Here is a 19918-nt window from a genome sequence, read left to right as displayed (position 1 = left end):
ATGATATTATCTGTAATAACGATAATATCTTTAATAACGATAATAACGAAAATAACAATAATAAGGATATTAACGGTAATAAAAGTAACAACTATTATGACGATAATATTGATAGTAACGATAATAACGATAATAAGTATAAGAACCATAATAATAATAATAATAATGATATTAACGATAATAAGGATAATAACGGTAATTACGATAATAAGGATAATCACTATAATAACAATAATAATTATGATAATAACGAATATAACGGTAATATCAATAATAACAGTAAGAACGATAAATATGATAAGGACGATAATAAAGATAATATTGATACAAACGAAAATAACGATTATAACGATAAAAATGATTTTAACGATAATATTAATAATAATAACGATAATAACGATAATAACGATAATGACGATAATAACGATAATATCGATAATAACGGTAATTACGATATTGACGATAATAACGATATAAAGGATAATAATGGTATGGATAGTAAGGATAATAACCATAATAATAATAATAATAACGACAATAAGGATAATAATAATTATTATAATGGTAACAACGATGTTAACGATAATAAATATAATAAAGTTAATAACGGTAATTAAGAAAATAACGATAATAACTATAATAGAATCTATAATAACGATTATAACGATAATAACGATAATGAAGATAATAATAATAAAATCGATAATAACAATTATAACGATAATAATAATAATAATAACGATAATAACGATTAAAGCTGTAATAACGTTAATATCGATAATAACGATATTAACTATAATAACGATAATTGTAATAACAATTATAACGGTAATAACGATAATAACGACAATAACGGTAGTAACAATTATAAAGTTAATAGCGGTAACAAAGAAAATAACGGAGATAAAGATTAACGATAATAACCATAATAACGATAATAACAATAATAAAGGTAAAAACGACAATAAAAATAATAACGATAATAATATAACAACAGGAATTATAACGTTAATTACTATAATTTCGATAATAACGATAAAGTCGATTAAAACGATAGTTACAAAAATAAGGACAATTACGAATTGTAAAACAATAACTACAAAAACGATAATAACGATTATAGCCATACAAACGAAAATATCGATAATAATAACAATAAATACATTAATAATAATAATAATAATAATAATAATAATAATAATAATAATAATAATAATAATAATAATAATAATAATAATAATAATAATACTAACGACAATTAGGATTATAACGACAATAACCCTAATAACGATAATAATAATAATAATAACGATCATAACCATAATTACGACAACAACAGTAATAACGATTTTAACGATTATATCGATTTAACGATAATAACAATAATAACGTAAATAACAACATGACAACGATAATAATGAAAATAACGATAATAACGATAATAACGATAATAGAGCTAAAAGCGATAATAAAGATAATAACATTAATAACGACTATTAAGGAAATAATGTTAATAAAGATAATAACGAGAATAACGATAATAACGATAATAATTACGGTAATAAATATAATAACTATTATAACGATAAAAACTATTATAACTTTAATAACAAATAAAATGACAATAACGGTAATGACGGTAATAATGATACTAACGATAAAAACGATAATAATAGTAATAATAACGACAAAAAATACAATAATAACGATAGTATCTAGAAAAACGATAATAACGATAATAACGACAATAACTGTAGCAACGGTAATAACGGTGATAGAAATTAACGATAATATCGATAATATCGGTAATACCGATAATAACGAAAATAACGATAAAAACATGAATAAAGATAATTACGATAATAAGTACATTAACGATAATAACTATAATACCGGTAATAACGATAATAACGATAATAACGATAATAAGCATGATAAATATATTAATAATGATAATAACGATAATAAGGATACTATCTGTATTTACGACAATAACGATAATAACGATAATGATGATATTGACGATAATAACAATTATAATGATAATGACGGTAATAACGATATTAACTGTAATATAGATATTAACGATAATAACGATAATAACAATAACACCACAATAATAATAATAATATCGATAATAACGAAAATAACGGTTATAACTATAATAAAGATCAAAAAGATAGTTATAATAATAATAAAAATAATAATTATTTTACGATAATAAAGATTATGACGATAATATCGTCAAAAACTACAAAAACGATAATTACGATAATAACGCTACATACGACAAACACGTTAATAATGATAGTGATAATAATAATAACGATAATAACGAAAATAATAATAATAATAACGAGAAAAATGCTAATAACGATAATACCTATAATAACGATAATAGAGTCAATAACAATAATAACAATGTTAACCACAATAATAATAATAATATCGATAATCGCGAAAGTAACGATTATAACGACAATATTGGTAATAACGATAATAACGATTACGACGATAATATCAATAATAACGATAATAACAATAATAACACTAATAACGATAAAACGATAATGAGGCTAATAGCGGTAATTACGATGATAACAATAATCACGTTAATAATATTAATAATAATGATAATAACGATAATAACGATAATAACGATAATAAAGATAATATCCTTAACAACGATAGTAACGACTATAACGATAATAATAGTAATAATAGCGTTAAAAACGATTGAAATTGTTATAAGGATAAATGCGATAATAACGAAAATAACGATAACATCGGTAATTACAATAATAACGGTACTAACGATAATGACGATAATAACGATAATAACGATAATAACCTTAATAATAATAATAATACCGATAATGACGATAATAACGATTCAATCTATAATAATGATTATTACGATAATAGCGATTATAACGATAATAAAGATAATCTAATTAATAACAATAATAACGATAATAATGTTTATAATGACAGTATAATAATAATAACGATAATAACGATAATAAACCTAATAACGATAATAATGATTATAACGATTATAACGATAATAATAATATTAATAGCGATAATAACGATTATATCTGTAATAAAGATAATAACGATTATAACTATAATAATGATAATACCGATAAAAAAGTTTGTAACGCTTATAACGATAATAAATTTAATAACATTAATAACGATAATAACTATCATGACGATAATAATAATAATAGTGAGGACAATAATAATAATAACGATACTAACTATAATAACGATAATAATAATATTAATAACGATAAAACGATAATAAAGATAAAAATGTTAATGACGATTATAACGATGATGAAAACAATAGTAGCAATACTAACGATTATCACTGTATTAACTATAATAATGATAATAACGATAATAACAACAATAAAGATAATAACGGTTATAACGTTAATAACAAGAATAAATTTAATGACACTAATATCTTTAATAATGATAAGAACTATTATAACGATAATTACTATATTAACGACAATTGCGTTTATAACAATAATAATAACGATAATTACGAAAATAACAGTAGTAAAGATAATATCGATAATAACGATAGTAACGATAAAAACGATAATTATATCAAAGATAATTACGATAATAACGGAAATAACGATAAAAACGATAATAATATTAAAATACTGATAATAACGAACATAACGGAAATAATTCTACAAACTATAATAACGAAAACAACAATAATAAGTATTATAAGGATAATTACGATAATAACGATTGTAACTATAATAACAATAATAATAACCATAATGAAGATAATAACGGTAGTAATTATAATAACGACAATAACGAAAATAACGATAATAACGTTTATAAGGTTATAAGCAATAATAACGATAATAACGATAATAACGATGATAACGATAATAAAAATAATATTGACGATAATAAACATAATAACGACAATAACGATAATAATGATTATAACAATAATAACGGTTATAACGAAACTAAAGATGATAACGACATTAATGGAAATAACGATAATAATAATAATAATGTCGATAGTAAAGGTAATAACGAATATAATTGATATAACGATAATAACGACAATAATGTTAATATCGATTATAATAATAGTAATAATGATAATAACGACAATAACGATAATAACGAAAACTTTAGTAACGATAACGTTGAAAACGTTAATAACCATTATAGACATAATAACGTTTATAGCGATAATAACGATTATAACTGTAATAACGATAATAACGATAATAACGCTAGTAATGTTAATAAAGATTTTAATAATAATAATAACGATAATAACGGCAATAACTATTATGAGGTTAATTATAACTGCGATAACGATATTAACGATTATAACGTTAATAAGGATAATAACGGTTAAAAGGATAATAACGATAATAACGATAATAACGATACCAAATATAATAATGACGATAATAACCATAATATCTACAATAACGATAATAACGATTAAACGATTATAACGGTAAAGCGAAACTAACGATGATAACAACATTAATGGAAATAACAATAATAGTAATAATAATAACTATAGTAAAGATAATTCGATAATAAATGTAATAACGCTAATTACGCTATTAAAGATAACACGGATAATAACGATTATAACGCTTATAATGTTAATAACGGAAATATCAGTAATAACTATAATAACGATATTAAAGATAATAACAAGAATAACAATAAAACTATAATAAAGATAGTAAGGATAATATCGATAATAATGAATATAATAATAATAATGATAATAATAATGTCAATTACGATAATAATGGTAATAAGGATAATAACGGTAATAACGATAATAACGAAAATAATAATAATAATAACGATAATACCGATTATAACGGTCATAACTATAATAACGATAATAAATATAATAAGGATAATAATGATAATAAAGATTTTAACAATAATAATAATAATAATAACGTTAATAATGATATTAACGATTATAATGAAAATAACGACAATAATAATAATAATATCTATAGTAGCGTTAATAACGCTTATAACGATAAGACGAGAAAAACGATAGTAATAACAATTATAACAATAATAACGATAATAACGTTAATAACGTTAATAAAGATAATAACGATAATAACCATAATAATGACTATAACGACAACAATATTAATAATAACGTGAATTACGATAATACAGGTAGTAGCTATTATAACGGTAATAAAGATAATACAGGTAATTACAGTAACAACGACAATAACTATAATAATAATACTAACGATAATAACGATAATATTGTTAATAGCGATAATAACGATAATGAAAATAATAACGATATTAACGATTATAACGAAAATAACGATCATAAAGTTATTTACAATAATATCTATAATAACGATAATAATAATAAAAACGATCTTTACGATAATAAAGACAATGACGAAAATAATAATAATAATATCGATAACAACCATAACAATAATAATAATAACGTTAATAGCGATAATAACGATTATAACAATAATAGCCTTAGTAATAATAATAATAACTATAATAATGATAGTAACGATAATAACTATAATAATAATAATAGTAACGATAATAACGATAATAAAGTTAATAACGAAAATGACGATTATGACGGTCATATCATTAATAATGATAATAACGAAAATAACGGTAATTACGAAGATAAGTATAATAACTCTAATAATAATAATAATTACGATAATGGCAATAATAAATGTAATAAGGAGAATAACTATTATATCGTTTACAACGATAAATAAGATAAAAACTCTAATAACGAAAATAATGATATTAACGATAATAACGATGATAACGATATTTACCCTAACTGCGTTAATAACGATAATAACGATAATGACAATTATAACAATAATGAGAATAATAATAACGTTAATGTCGTTAATAACGATAAAAACAACAATAATAACGATAATAACGATAACGTAATTAATAAATATAATAATGATAATAACACTAATAATAATGATAATAACGTTAACAACGATAATAAATAAAATAACGATTATAAATATAATAACGATAATAACGGTAATAACGATAAAAACTACAATAGGGATAATTACCGCGATAATTATAATAATATCGATATTAACGATAATAACAATTATAAAGATAAGAACGATAAAAACGATAATAATAATAATAATAAAAATAATACCGATAGTAACGATAATAACAACAATAACGTTTATAACGATAATGACGATAATAAAGATACTAACAATATTAAACTTAACAACGATAATAACGGTAATAACTATAGAAACGTTAATAAAGTTAATAACTATAATAACGATAATAGCGATAATATCCACTATAATAATAATAATAACCATATTAACAATAATAAAGATTATAACCGTAATAATATTAATAATGACCATAATAAGGTAATAACGATGATAACATCAATAACGATAAAAATAATAATAACGAAAAAATCGATAAAACATATTATAACGTTAATAACGATAATAACAATAATAACGATAATAACAGCAATAACGATAAGAACGATAACAACCATATTAATAATAATAATAACGATAATAACCATAATAACGATAACAACAATAATAACGATTATAACAATAATAACTATAAAAGCGTAGGTATCGTTCATAACGATATTAGCGATTACGGTGATAACAACGATAATAATAATAATAATAACGATAATAAAGATAATAACGATGAAAACTGTAATATGGTAATTACAAATAATAAAGATAATAACGATAATAATGATAATAACGATAACGATAATAACTATAAAGACGGTAATAACGATACTAATAATAATAATAACGAAAATAACGACAATGACTATAGTAAAAATAATAACAATAATAACGAAAATAACGACATTAGCGACAATAACGATAATAACGTTAATATCGAGAATAATAATAATAATAACTACAATAATAATAATAACGATAAAAATGGTAATAACGGTAATAACGATAATAACGATAATAAAAATAACGATAATAACTGTTATAATGGTATAACCGATAAACACGATAGTAATTGTACTAATAATAATAATAATAATAATAATAATGTTATTAACGTTTATAACCATATTAGCGATAATAACAATAATAACGGAAATAACGATTATAATAATAATAACGATAATAAAGGTAATAACGATAATAAGGAAAATGATAGTAATATTAATGATAATAATTAGAATAATAACGATAATATCTATAAAAACGATAATAACGATAATAACGATAGTAACGATAATAATATTAATACTATTATTAATAACGGTTAATCGATAAAAACGACAATACCGATACTAATGATAACTTTAATAACGATAAAGAAAGTAACGATTGAAACGGTAATATTCATAATAATGATAATATCTATAATAATAATATTAATAGCGAAAATTCCGGTAATATAAATAAAAAGTATTATAAAGATAATTACGATAATAATAGTAATAATAACGATACTAACGACAATAATGTATATAATGAAAATAACGATAATAATTATTATAACGGTAGTAACGATAATAAAGATAATGATTACGATGATAACGGTATTAACGATAACAACGACAATAACAATGTTAAAGATAATAACTATTAAAACCATAATAACGAATATAACCATACTAACCAGAATAACGATAATAACGTTTATAACGATAACGAATACAATGATTATAACGCCAGTAACAATAATAACGATTATACCGCTAATAACGATAATCACGATAATAACAATAACAACGATAAAAATGATAATAACCATATTAAAGATTATAACGATAATAACGAAAACAACGAAAATAACGATAATAACTATAATCACGAGAATAATGATAATAACGATAATAACGATTATAGCGGAAATAACAAAAAATACGATAATAACAATAATAACGATAATAACGATGTTGAAAGTAATAACGGTAATAACACTAGCAACGAATACAAGGATAACAATGAAAATGACGATAATGTCGATAATAACGATTATAATCCTAATAACGATAATAACGATAAAGGTAGTAACGATAATAACACTAATAAGGATAATAAAGATAACAATAACAACGATAAGTACGATAAAAACGACATTTACAGCGACAGATATTAATGATTATATCGATAATAACGATAATAACGATTATATCGATAATGACGATAATAACGATAATCGTGATAAGAACGATAATATCGATAATAACGGTAATACGAATGTTAACAATAATCACGATCAAAACGATAATAACGAAAATGGCGATTAAAGTGATAATAACGATAATAATGATATTAACGATAATAACAATATCTATAATAGCGATAATAGCACTAATAACGATAATAAATATAATGACAATAATAATAACGATAAAAAGCAATAATAAATATAATAACGATAATAACGATAAAAACGGCAAAAACGATAATAACGATAAAAACGATTTTAACGATAATAATATTAATAGTAACGATAATATCGATAATAAATGTAATATCGTTTATAAGGATGATAACAATAATAACGAAAATCACTGCAATGACAATAATAACGAAAAAATCGATAATACCCGTAATAATAATAAAAATAACAACAATAACGATACTGACGACAATAACGATAAGAACAATAATAATAATAATAATAACGATAATAACGATAATTACGGTAGTAACGATAAAAAGATAATAATAATAAAGATAATAACCATAATAACGGAAATAACGAGAAAAACTATATAAACAATACTAATGACGATAATAACGATTATAACTGTAATAACGATAATAAAGATAATAACAATAATAATGATAATAATACTTATAATATCGATAATAATGATAATATCCGTAATAACGATAATAACGTTAATAACGATAATAATAATAAACGATAAATGCGATAATAACAATAATAAGGATAATAAAGGTAATAACGATAAAAACGATAATATGGATAAAAACAATAATAAAGATGATAATGATAATGATAATAACGATTACAACGGTAATAACGATAATAACGAAAATAACGATAACTATAATGATAACTATGATAACGGTAAAACGATAAATATGATAATACCGATAATAACGATAAATATAATAACAATAACGATAATAACGATAATACCGATAATAGCTATAATAATAATATTAATAGCGATAATAACGGTAATAAAAATGAAAAATATAATAACGATAATAACGCTTATAATAGTAATAATAACGATAATAACGATAATAACTCTATTAAAGATTATAACGATAGCGATAATAAAGATTATAACGATAATAAGGATTATCATGGAAGAAACGATAATAACGATTATAACGATAGTAAGGATTATAATGGAAGGAACGATAATAACGATAATATAGATAATAACGAGAATAGCTGAATAATAATAATAATAACGATTATAACGTATATAAAGACAATAACGATCATAATTTTCTAACGGAGGTAATGATAATAAAGATAATGACGATAATAACTATACTAATAATAATAATAAAGATAATAAAACTAATAAGTATGATAACGAAAATAACGATAATAACGATAAAAACCGTAATGTGTATGATAACAATAATAACGATAATAATAATAATAACTATAATAAAGATAATATCGATAATAACGATTACATCGATAATAAAGATAACAACGATAATGAGGATAAAAAAGATTATAACGATAATAATATTAATAATAACGTCATTTACGATAATAATGGTAGTAACGATAATAACGATAATAACTATAATAACGATATTAACGATAACAACGTTAATAACTATAACAACAATAAAAATAATAATATTGATAATTACGATAATAACGATAATAACGATAATATCTGTAATAACGGTAAAAAAGATAATAAATTTAATAACGATAGTTATGGCAATAACGATAATAACGATAATAATGATAACGATAATTACGATTTTTAAGGTAGTTACGATAACAAAGATATTAATGCAACGATAAGAACGATAAAATAGATTATAATGATAAAAAACGATAATAATTATATTAATAATAATAATAACAATGATAACGATAATAACGTTAATAAAGGTAATAACGATAAGAACGATAATAACGATAATAATTATAACGATAATAACGATTATAACGGTAGTAACGATAACAAAGATACTTATTATAATCACTGTAATAACGATTATAACGATAACTATAATAACGATAATAATGATAATAATGATTATAACGATAATAACGATTATAAGGATAATAAAGATAATAACGAAAATAACTATAATAAGGACAATAACGACAAATACGGTTATAACTAAAGAACGATAACGATATTAACGGTAAAACGATAAAAAAGATAATAAAGATGATAACGATAACAAAGTTAATGACGATATTAACGACAATAAAGATAATAACTATAATAACAACAATAACGATAATAACGGTAATAACGGTAATAACCATAATCATGGTAATAACGGTAATAATAGTAATAATATCGATAATAAAGATTTTAATAACGATAAAAAAATAATAACGATAATAACGAACATAACGATAATTACTATTATAGAGATAATAGCTATAATAACGATAATAACGGTATAGGCGATATTAACGTTAATAACGTGGATAACGATAATAACGAAAATAACGATAATGAAATAATAAAGATTATAACAATAATAACTATATTAACGGTAATAACGATAATAACGATAATAACAAAGAAAATGATAATAATAATAATAATAATAACGATAGTAACGATTATTATGTTAATAACGATAATAACGATAATAACGATTATAATAAAACTAATGACAATAATAACGTTAATAAGGATAATAACGAAAATAACGTTATTTACGAAAACAACGATAATAACGTTAATAATAATAATAACTACGATAATAACAATAATAATAATAATAACGATAATAACGATAATAATTATATTATCGAAAATATCGATAATAACGATGACTATAATAACGATAATAAACATAATAACATTAAGAATGATAATAACGGTAATAAAGGTAATAAAGATAATCACGATAATAACGGCAATAATATTAATATCGTTAATAAATATAGTAATGCCGATAAAGACTATAATAACGATAATAACGATAATACGATGATTACTATTATAACGATAATAACGATAATAACGATAAAACGACAAAAACGATAATAAAGATAATAACGGTAATAACGATATTAAAGATAATAGCGATAGTAACGATAATTAAGGTTATATCAATAATAACAAATTAAACGATAATAACTATTCTAACGCAACAAAATGGTGTTACCGACAATAAAGATAATGACGTTAATAACGATTATAATAACAATAATAAGAATAATAACGATAATAACGATAAAAACGACAATAAAGTTAATATCGATTATAATAATATTAATATCTATAATAACGATATTAACGAAAATAACGTCAATGACGATAATTATATTAACGATAACGATAACGATAATTACGATTATAACGGTTAGAAAAATAATAACGACATTAAAGATATTAATATTACTAATAACTACGATATCAGTAATAACGATACAAACGATACTAAAGTAATAACGATAATAACAGTTATAATCATAACAATAACGCTAGTAACTTTAATAAATGTTATAAAGGTAATATCGATAAAGTTAATAACGATAAGAACGATAATAACGACTATAACGGTAAAAATGGTAATAACGATAATAAAGATATTAACAATAATAATAACGATATTAGCGATGACAACGATAATAACGATAATAACGATAATGAAGATAATAACTATAAGAATGATAATAATAATAACAACGATTATAACAAAAATATGGATACATATTAACCTTAATACGATATTAACGATAATAATAACATTTGTACAAATAATAACTATAATAACGATAATAATGATAATAACGATGATAACGATCGTAACGATAATAGCGTTAATAACGATTGTAATAATAATAATATCGATAGTAACGATAATAACGATAATAATATCAGTAATAATGACAATTACGATATTACCGATTGTAAGGATAGTAACGACAATAAATTCAATAATGATAATAACTATACCAAGGATAACGATAGAAACGATTAAAACGATAATAACTATAATAACGATAATAACGATACTAATAATAAGAATAACGATAATAACGATAATAAAGAAAATACCGATATTAACGATAATAAGGATAATGACGTTAAAACCATATTAATAATAATAAAAACGATAATAACTATTATATAGATAAAAAAAATAATAATTTCTATAACAAAGAAAATAACGATAGTAGCGATAATAACGTTAATAAAGTTAATAATAATGATAACAACGAAAATAACGATAAGCGATAATAATGATAATAACGAAATAATAATAATAAAAAGAACGATTATAACGGAAAATCGATAAAAACGATAATTTTGATAATAACGATAACTACAATTACGATAACGATAATAACAATTATATCTATAATAATAATAAATATAGCGACAATACCGGTAATATAAATAAAAATGATAATAACGATAATAATAGTAACAATAACTATAATTACGATAATAACGTATATAAAGATAATAACGATAATAATTATTATAAAGGTAGTAACGATAATAAGGATAATAACGGTAATAATTGTAATATCGATAATAACGATAAAAACGATTATAATGGTAATAACGATTATAACAATAATAACGAAAACAACGAAAACAACGATAATAACGATAATAATTATAATAACTATAATAAAGAGAATAACGATAATAATTATTATAACGGTAATTATGATAATCAAAACGTCAATGACGACAATAACTTTAATAACGATAATAACGGTAATGACGAGAATAACGTTAATTAAGTTTCAACGATAATAACCATGATAATAATAATAATATCGATGTGAACTACAATATCGATAATAACTATAATAACGATTATAACGTTAATAATGATAAAAACAATAATAATATAGATAAGATAAATAATAACGATAATAACGATAATAATTTTAATAATGATAATAACGATGTTAAAGATATAACGTTAATTACGGTTAAAAGTGATAATAACGACTATGACGATAATATTGATAATAACGATAATAACGATAATAACAATAATATTGCTGATAACTATACAAACCATAATAATGAAAGTAATAATAATAATTACGATAATAACGATAATAACCATAATAACGATACTAACGATAATGACGATAATAACGATATTATCTATAATAACGATAATAACGATTATAACGATATTAATGGTAATTACTATATTAACGATAATAACGACAATTATAATACTAATAAAGATAATAACGATAATGACGGTAATAACTATAATAATGACAATAAGCATAATAACGATAATAACAATTATTATGAAAATGATGATAATAACTATTATAACGGTGATAACGATAATAAAGATAATTACTATAGTATCGATAATAAAGATAAAAACGATTATAACGGTTAGAAAGATAATAACTATATTAAAGATGTTAATAATAATAATAACTACAATAACGGTAATAACGACACAAACGATACTAAAGACAATAACGATAATAATAGTAATAATAATGATAATAATGTTAGTAATTTTAATAACGGTTATAAAGATAATATCGATAACGTTAATAACGCTAATAACGACAATTACGAAAATAAAGATAACATGGATAATACCGATAATAACAATAATAACGATAATAACGATTATAAAGATAATTACTATAGTAACTATAATAATGATAACAACGACAATAAAAATAATAATAATAGTAAGAACGATAATAACAATAATAACGATAATGACGGTAATAACAAAATAATTACAAAAACAATAATAACGATAATGACGTATTAACCATAATAATAATAATCATAACGATAATAACGATAATAAGTATAATAGCGGTAATTACTATAACCATGATAATATTAATAAAAATAACGATTATAAAGATAATAACAATAATAATGATAATAACTGTAATTACGATAATAACGATAACAATTACGATAACAACAATAATAACAGTAATAACGAAAATCAATGTAATTACGATAAGGATTTCAATAACGATATTATCTATAATATACGTTAATAACCTAAAAATGATAATAACGATAATAACGATAATAACAATAATGACGATATTAACGATAATAACTATAATAACGAAAACATCAATAATAAAGATTTTAACGATAATAACGATAATAAATATGTTAAAAATAATAAAGTTCATAATGATTATAACGATAATAGTAATAATAATAACTTTAATGACGATAATAACGGTAATAAGTTTATTAATGATAATTACGCTAATAACGATATTATCTATAATAACAATAATAACCGCAATAATAATAATAATAATAAAGATATTAACGTTTATAATAATAATAATAACGATAATATCGATAATAGCGGTAATAACGATATTAATGTTAATAACGATTCTAACGATAATAATAATGATTATAACAATAATAACGATTATAACTATAATAACGATAATGAAAATAATAACGATAATAACGGTTATAACGCAAAGAACGATAATAAAGTTAGTAACACTAATATGTATAATAACGACAATAACGATTATAAGGAAAATTACGATAATAACGGCTACAGCGATAATTACAATATTAATAACGACAAAGACGAAAATAAGATTTGAAAAGATAATATCGATAATAACGATAATAACTCCAATAACGGTAATAACGATAATAAAGGATATGACGATATTGACGATAATAACTGTTATAGCGGTAACAACGATAATAACTATAATTACGCCAATAACGATAATAAAGATAATAACGATAAAAACGATAATAACAATAATAATGATAATAACGATAACTATAATATCGATTATAAAGTTAGTAATGGAAGTAAAGGTAACAACGATATTATTGGAAATATTGATAGAAACGATAATAACGATAATATCGATAGTAACGAATTTAAGAATAATAATTATATTAACGACAATAACAATAATAACGTTTATAACGATAACGATAATAACGGAAATAACGATAATAACGATACTAACGTTAATTACGAGAATAACGATAATAAAAATAATAACGATAATTACGTTAATACCGATAATAACGATTATAAAGCTAATAAGCAAACGATAATAAAGATAACTATGAGGATAATAACGGTAATAACGGTAATAACATTTATAACGGTAAGAACGATAACGATAATATCGGTTATAGCGGTAAAAACGGTAAGACAATAAAAACAATAATAACGATAATAACGACAATAACAATAATAACGACAATAAAGATAATAACCATAGGAAATATAATAACTGTAAAAATAATAACGATTATAACTGTAATAACGATATTAACGAATATAACGTTAATAATGATAATAACGGTATAAACGATAATATCGATATTAACGATTATAACGATAATAACGATATTAACTATAAGAACGATAAAGATAATAACGATTATAACGGTAATAACGATAATAACGATTATAACGATTCTAATAATAATAATAATGAAAATAACGAAAATAACGATAATAACGATAATAACGAAAAACCGGTAATAATGACAATAATGATAATAACAATAATAAAGATAATAACTGTAACGATAATAATGATTATAACGATAATAACGGAATTAACGGTAATAAAGGTAATAACGATAATAATGATAATAACAATAATAACGAGAATAACGATAATAATGATAATAATAACGATATTAACGATAATAAAAATAATAACATTAATAACATTAATAAATATCTATAATAATAATATTAACAGCGAAAATGCCGGTAATATAAATAAAAACGATAATAACGATAATTACGATAATAATAGTAATAATAACGATGATAACGACAATAACGTATATAAAGATAAAAACGATAATAATTATTATAACGGTAGTAACGACAATAAAGATAATGATTACGATGATAACGGTAATAACGATAATAACGACAATAACGATATTAAAGATAATAACTATTAAAACCATAATAACGATTATAACCATATTAACCATAATAACGATAATAACGTTTATAACGATAACGAATACAATGATTATAACTCTAGTAACAATAATAACGATTATACCGGTAATAACGATAATCACGGTAATAACGATAATAACGATACAAATGTTAATAACTATATTAACGATTATAACGATAATAACGAAAACAACGAAAATAACGATAATAACCATAATCACGAAAATAACGATAATAGCGATTATAACGGTAATATTGGTAATCAGGGTAATAACGAAAATAACGATAATAACCATAATCACGAAAATAACGATAATAACGATTATAACGGTAATATTGGTAATCAGGGTAATAACAATAATAACGATACTAACGATTATAGCGGAAATAACAAAAAATACGATAATAACACTAATAAGGATAATAAAAATAATAATATTAACGATGAGCACGATAAAAACGACATTTATTGTGATAATAACGATAATAAAGATTATATCGATAATAACGGTAATAACGAAAATAACTATTATGAAAATAAAAAGGATAATAACGATAATAAAAATAATATCGGTAATAACTATAATAACGATAAAAACGAGTGTAATAATAATAATAACGTTATTAACGATAACAAATATAAAATCCATTATAAAGGTAATAACGATAATAACAATAATTACGATTATAACGATAATAATAATAATAACGATAATAATTATTATAATGATAATAACGATAATATCGTTGATAACGATATTATGGGTAATAACGATAATAACGATTATAACGAGAATAACCATAATAACGATTATAACGATAATAACATTTATAACGAACATAACGTTGATAACGATAATAAAAATAATAACGAAAAAACCAAAATTAACGATAATATCAAAACTATTCATAATAAAGACAAAAACGATAAACACGAGACAAACGAAAATAACAATTATGACGACAATAATGATAATAACTGTAATCTCTATAATAAAATTAATAACGATAAAAACGATAAGAACAATAATAACAATAATAAAGATTATAACGATTATAACAATAATTACTGTAATTACGATAATAACGATAAAACCGAAAATAACGATAATAATGATAATAACAATAATAATAATAATAATATCGATAGTAATGATAATAATGTTAATAACGATAATAAAGTTAATAACAGTAATTAAGATTATAACTATAATAAAGATAGTAACGATAATAAATATTATAACGATAATAACGCCAATAACGATTTTAACGAGAATAGCCATATTAACGATTATAACGATAATAACTATTATAACGAAAATAATGATGATAACGATAATAATGGTATTAACGACAATAACGATAATAACGATAACTATAATATCTATAATAACTGTAATAACAATAATAACGAAAATAACGGTAATAGAGGTAATAACGATAATAACGATAATAACGATAATAGAGATAATATGGAGAATGACGATAATAATAATAATGATAACGGTAGTAAAGATAAGTTAGTTTAAAACTATAATAAAGATACTAAAAATTATAACGATAATAAGTGTTATAACGGTAATAACGATAGAGATAATAACGGTTATCTCGGTAGTAACGATAGTAACGATAATAACGACATTAACGATAATAGCGATAGTAACAATTATTAAGGTTATAAGAATAATAACAATGTAAACGATAATAACTATTCTAACGTAGAAAAACCATGTCAGAGGTAATAAAGATAATAACGTTAATAACGATTTCAAGAATAATAATAACACTAATAATGATAATAAAGACAACAACAACAATAACGATAATAACGATAACTATAATAACGATTTCATCGATAATAACGATTATAATAATAGTAATAACGATAAAAACTATAATAACGAAAATAACGACAATAACTATAATTATAATTACGATAACGATAATAACGATTATAACGGTGGTAACGATAATAACGATATGAAAGATGATAATAATAATAATAACTATAATAACGGTAATAACGATAAAAACGTTACTAAAGATAATAACGATAACATTGAAAGTACCGATAATAATAGTGATAACGATAAGACAATAAGTAAGAAAATAACGACAATAACGACAATAACGATAATAACGATAATGAATATAATAAGGATATCGATAATAATGATTATAACGGTAATAATGATAATGACGATAATAACGATACTAACAATAATAATAACAATAATAACGATAACAACGACAATAACAATAATAAATATTATCACGATATTAACGATAATAACGATAATGAAGATAATAAATATAAGAATGAAAGTAATATTAATAACAACGATTATAACGAAAATAAGGATAGAAACGCTATTGACGATAATAATAATAATTATAACCATAATATTCATAATAATGATTATAACGAAAGTAATGATGATAATGATAGTAACGATAAAAACGTTAATAACGATTGTAAACATAATAACGATTATAATGAAAACAATTACAATAACGAAAATAACGATAACGATAATATCGATAATAACGATAACAAGGATAATAAAGGTAATAATGATAAAAACGATAATATGGATAATAACGATAATAAAGATAATAATGATAATGATACTATCGATTATAACGGTAATAACGATAATAACGAAAATAACGATATAAATAATGATAACGATAATAACGGTAAAACGATAAATACGATAATATCGCTAATATCGATAACTATAATAACAATAACGATAATAACGATAATACCGGTAATAGCTATAATAATAATATTAATAACGATAATAGCGGTAATAACGATAATAACTCTAATAAAGATAATAACGATCATAACCATAATAACTATATTAACCATAATACAATAATAAGGTTAATAACGAAAACGAAAACAATGATTATAACGCTAGTAACGATAATACCGATAGTAACGATTATAAAGAAAATAACGAAAATTACTGTAATAGCGATAATAAAAATAATAACGAAAACAACGATTCTAACGATTATATCAGTAATAGTGAAAATAACGTTAATAGCGATAATAATGACAAGGATTATCACGAATTTAAAGGTAGTAACGATAATTATGATTACGATAATTACGATTTTAAGGGTAATAACGATAATAAAAATCATAAAGTTAGCGATTTTAACGATTATATAGAATATAATGATAATAACGATAATAACGTTATTACGTCAATAAAGATAATAAAGACAATAGTAATAATATTAACGATAATAACGTTATTACATCAATAAAGATAATAACGACAATAGTAATAATATTAACGATAATAAAGACAAAAACGATCATAACGATAAAATCGATAATTACGATAATAACAATAACGATAACAACGATTATTCCGGCAATATCAATAATAACGTTAATAACAATATTAAAAGCAATAGTAACGATAATAACGATAATATACGTAATAACTAAAATAACGATTATGACGGTAATATGGATAATGACGATATTAACGAGTATAACATTAATAACTATGATAACGAAGAAAAAGATAATAATGAAAATAATAATATTAACGATAATAACGGTAAAAACGGTAAGGAAGTTAAAACCGATAATAATAATAATTATAACGATAATAAGGATTATGAAGGTAGGAACGATAATAAAGATAATAACTATGATAACTCTAATAATAATAATAGTA

This window comes from Vespa velutina, chromosome 12, assembly GCF_912470025.1.
Source record: "Vespa velutina chromosome 12, iVesVel2.1, whole genome shotgun sequence".
Classification (NCBI taxonomy): domain Eukaryota; kingdom Metazoa; phylum Arthropoda; class Insecta; order Hymenoptera; family Vespidae; genus Vespa; species Vespa velutina.
Note: the sequence above shows the minus strand (reverse complement) of the source record.